Below are 5,292 nucleotides of genomic sequence, written 5' to 3'. Positions count from 1 at the left end.
AACATCAGAGCATCAATCCGGATTGGCGGAAGCCCGGCTCCACCCGTCCCCGATCTAACTCACCTGGCCAGTGAAGTTAAGGGGAACAACTAGTTGGCAACAACAACAAGATGGAGTGCGCTTGTGTGTGTGAGAGAGAGAGTGCATGGGTGTAATATATATCATATGCAAATGATACAGTGTTGACTGATATATGTATTACCAATAAATGTGGCGTTTTGCCTTATTCCCCCTGAACAGATCCTGTGCAGTACTTTAAGTACAACATAGCCACAGGCCATCAGCTTCCAGCAGCTGGAACATCTCACACGCCTCCTGACAGTCCTCCCCGCCCTTCCCCCTGCTGCCAGAGCACTGCCCTCCTAGTCCTCACCCAGCATGTTCCCCTCTCCCGGCCCTGGTCTATGGCAGGCCCCAGAGCCTGAGTCTCATCGCATGAGCCCAGCACAGAACCAAAGTTCCCGGGAAACATGCCCAGTTTCCTCCCCTAGCCAGCCACCAGCCAGCTGCCTGTGAAGAGCAACACTGGGGCACGTGGCACACAGAGCCGTGCAGCCCCACCCCAGAGCGCGCCGAGGGCCCCCGGCAGTTACGGAAACGTAATAGTGGCTCATAAAATGGCATTGGAGCAGTTTGTGTAGCGAGCCAGCTCCAGGACAGAGGGAAGAGTCAGCTGCTCCCACTCTCCCCTTGTAGAGCAGGGGCACTGCGAACCGTATCAGCTCCCTTCTCCCAGCCGCAGTCGTGCCCTGAGGGGATCATGCCTGGGGACAGGCCGGGGTGCAGCAGAAAGGTCCTGCAAAGCCAGCACACAGGAATTCTGGGGAGTTGCGGGAGGCTAGCCTGCTGGTCAGGGGGCGTTACCGGGCCCCTCTGTTCCTGTGTCTGTTCCAGCCCCTGCTTCCCAACCTGGCTCTGCAGCTCAAAGCTGTGAGACTCATGCTGTGAGCTCCAAAGGTTTGCGGTTCAGTCGCTGGTGTAAGGCCAGGAGGGTGGGTGTCACATACGCACACAGCCATCTTTCCACTGAGCTCCAGCGGGCGTCTCAGCCCATCCTGCCGCTGCTGAGGGGTTGTTGGCATGGCACCCATCTCTGCCAGCTGGGGTCTATGCTCTTGTTAGCCCAGGGAGCCACGGCGAGGCACTGCGGGTGCCCTGGAGTACGCTGTGCCCCCCTCACCTCTTCACCTCCTGGAAACCCTGCATGTTGCCAACCTCAGTATCCAGGAGGTGACCACAGTGCCTTCGTGCTGGAGCCGGTCCTGCTGGCACAGCCCTGCCTCCTGTGGCAACCAGCAAGCCAGCAAATGAGCTGCCAGCACAGCCAGGGATGCTCCTGTCATGCTCCAGCCCCACTTCGGGAAGCCACATGTGTGCTGGCCAGTTAGCCTGGAACAAGCTCTAGAACCAGTCACCGAGTGACCCTGAGCCCAGCCGGGAGGGGTCCACTGAACCACTGAAGAGCCTCTAGGGCATGACAGTGGTGTACCCGCGTCCACTGAAATCAGTCTCTCCTTATGCAGCTCAGTGCATGGGTACATCCTTGTGTGTGCTGAAGCCCTGAGCACACTGGCTGACCCCATCCTCTTGTCTCCCTTCCATTCCCGGGCCATGGGTGACTGACCAGAGCCCTGGCAGTGGCCAGCAGCCTGCCCTCACCCCGGGCACCTCACCAATTCTGCAGAAGCCCGGTGCTTACTGCCCTCGCTACGCAGCTGCACCGGGCCTACCTTGTCTGGGATGCACACTTGAGAAGCTTGGTGAGAGATCAACGGCACATGCCCAGAGCGCACCGCTAACAGGGTCACAGCTTGGTCAGTCGAACCCACTTCCCCCCACAGCAATGAGAGCCTCCACACCTCACTGAATACATGCAAGCCGTACGCCGTTTTGGCCCTTCCCCATGGGAAATCCATGCTCAATGGCAGTTAGCACCCTCTGGCTCAGATTTTGTTACCAGGAGACACATACAGCTGTGCACATAGAAACACACTCAGCATACACACAAACTTGAACACTCACACCCAAGTGCTTATGCACACGCACACACACACACACACAAACTGGTGTACCGCCCCCCAAAACTGCACACACACAGCATGCACACACACCTGCGTGTACATTCACATAGACAGAGCTACACACACACACAGATACATGCAAGGATACAGACCCTCTCCCCTTATAAATAATTCCTGCTGTGAAAGCTCAGTTATTGTCAGGAAGCAGGGCCTTCAGCAGAGCCAGTCTCCAGGCCACCTAACGAACGCAGCTGGCATGCAGTAGGCAGGGTGGCCAGATGTCCGGTTTTCAACCAGAACACCCAGTTGAAAAGGACCCTGGTGGCAGTGCTGACCGGGCCATTAAAAGTCCGGTAGGCGGCGCAGCAGGGCTAAGGCAGTCTCCCTGCCTGCCGTGGCTCTGCATGGCTCCGGAAGCAGCAGCATGTCCCCCCTCCGGCTCCTATGCCTAGGGGAAGCCAGGGGGCTCCGCACGCTGCCCCTGTCCCAAACACCGCTGTGCAGCTCCCATTGGCCAGGAACCACAGCCAATGGGAGATGTGCAGGGCTGCGCCACCGCGTAGGAGCCGGAGGGGATAGCCACCTGTAGCCTGAACCCCCTCCCGCGCTCCAACCCCCTGCCCCAGCCCTGATCCCCCTCCCACCCTCTGAACTCCTCAATCCCAGCCTGGGGCACCCTCCTGCACACCAAACCCCTCATCCCCAGCCCCACCCCAGAGCTCACACTCCCAGCAAGAGCCTTCACCCTACCCCTGCACCCCAACACCCTGCCCAGCCCTGATCCCACTCCCGCCCTCCAAACCCCTCAGTCCCAAGCCTGGAGCACCCTCCTGTACCCCAAACCGCTAATCCCCAGCCCCACCCCAGAGCCTGCACCCCCAGCCAGAACCCTCATCCCCCCCATGCCCCTGCACCCTGCCCCAGCCCTAATCACCCTCCTGCCTTCCTAACCCCTCCGTTCCAGCCAGGAGCATCCTCCTGCACCCCAAACGCTTCATCCCCAACCCCACCCCAGAGCCTGCACCCTGAGTCGGAACCCTCACACCCCACAACCATACCCGGAGTCCCCTCCCACACCCAGAACTCCTCATTTCTGGCCCCACCCTGGAACCCGCACTCCCAGCCCAAAGCCCGGACCTCCTCCCACACCCCAACGCCCTGCCCCAGCCCAGAGCCCCTCCTGCACCCTGAACTCCTCATTTCTGGACCCACCCCAGAGCCCTCACCCCCTCCCACACCCAAACCCCCTGAGCCAGCCTGGTGAAAATGAGTGAATGAGTGAGGGTGGGGAGAGCAAGCAACAGAGGGAGGGGGGATGGAGTGAGCAGGGGGTGGGGTCTCGGAGAAGGGGTGGGGCAAAGGTGTTTGGTTTTGTGCAAGTAGAAAGTTTGCAACCCGAGCAGCAGGCTGCCTGATTGGCTACGTCGCCAGCCTGGCTGGAGCAGTCAGCAGACCAGCTCTTAAGCCCAGCAACAGTAGCAGTTCAGTGGCCGCTCAAAGCATTCACCCACGGCTGCCATAGCTCCTGTTCCATGTTCCCACTCTGCTCCTGCCTTGACCCCGCCTGAGCTCACTCCAGGTAACCCAGTCTTGACCCTCAGCTCTGACTCCTCTGGCGCTGACTCTCAGCTCTGACTCCTGGCTACAAACTTCTGCTCTAACTGCTGGGCCCATCTTCTGCTCGAGCCACGAAGCACGACCACCCACTTCCTGGCCACTGACAGCTTTCAATAGAGGAGATTTGGGAACAAATTGATAAGTTAAGCAGTAATATGTCACCTGGACCAATACTCACCCAAGAGTTGAAGGAACTCAAATATGAACTGCAGAACTAGTAACTGTGGCATGTAACCTATCACTTGCTCAGCCTCTGTACCAGACGACTGGAAGATAGCTAAAGTACTGCCAAATTTTTAAAAAAAGACTCCAGAGATATCCTGGCAATTTTACAGGCCAGTAAGCCTAACTTCAGTACCAGGCAAATTGGTTGTAACTGTAATAAAGAACAGAATTATCAGACACACATTTTAACATATGTTGGGGAAGAGTCTACATGACTTTTGTAAAGGGAAATCATGCCTCAGCAATCTATTCAAATTCTTTGAGGGTGTCAATAAATATGTGGACAAGGGGGATCCAGTGGCTATAGTGTACTTGGACTTTTAGAAAGCCTTTGACAAAGACCCTCACCAAAGGTTTAAAAGCAAAGTAAGCTGTCATGAGACAAGAGGGAAGGTCCTCTCATGGATCAGTAACTGGCTAAAAGGTAAGAAACAAAAGGTAGGAATAAATGGTCAGTTTTCAGAATAGAGAGAGGTAAATAGTGATGTTCCCCAAGGATCTGTACTGGGACCTGGGCTGTTCAACATATTCATTCATAAACAATCTGGAAAAAGGGGTAAACAATAAAATGGCAAAGTTTGCATGTGATACAAAATTACTAGGGCTGTCAAGCGATTAAAAAAATTAATCACGATTAATTGCGCTGTTAAACAGTAATAGAATACCATTTATTTAAATATTTTTGGACGTTTTCTACATTTTCAAATATATTGATTTCAATTACAACACAGAATACAAAGTGTACAGTGCTCACTTTATTTTTGATTACAAATATTTGCACTGTAAAAAACAAAATAAATAGTATTTTTCAATTAATCTAATACAAGTGCTGTAATGCAATCTCTTTGTCATGAAAGTTTAACTTACAAATGTAGAATTATGTACAAAAAACCACAACATTCAAAAATAAAACAATGTAAAACTTTAGAGCTACAAGTCCAATCAGTCCTACTTGTTCAGCCAATCGCTCAGACAAACAAGTTTGTTTACATTTGCTGCCTGCTTCTTGTTTACAATGTCACCTGAAAGTGAGAACAGGTGTTTGCATGGCACCATTGTAGCTAGTGTCACAAGATATTTACATGCCAGATGCACTAAAGATTCATATGTCCCTTCATGCTTCAGCCACCATTCCAGGGAACATGCGTCCATGCTGATGATGGGTTCTGCTTGATAACCATCCAAATCAGTGTAGACCGTTGCATGTTCATTTTCATCATCATGAGTCAGATGCCACTAGCAGAAGGTTGATTTTCCTTTTTGGTGGTTTATTTTCTTTTTTGGTAGTTTCCACAATAGAGTGTTGCTCTTTTAAGACTTCTGAAAGCATGCTCCACACCTTATCCCTCTCAGATTTTGGACGGCACTTCAGATTCTTAAATCTTGGGCTGAGTACTGGAACTATCTTTAGAAATTTTACATTGGTGTC

This window comes from Lepidochelys olivacea (assembly GCF_965140295.1).
Source record: "Lepidochelys olivacea isolate rLepOli2 genome assembly, chromosome: 9".
Classification (NCBI taxonomy): domain Eukaryota; kingdom Metazoa; phylum Chordata; order Testudines; family Cheloniidae; genus Lepidochelys; species Lepidochelys olivacea.
Note: the sequence above shows the minus strand (reverse complement) of the source record.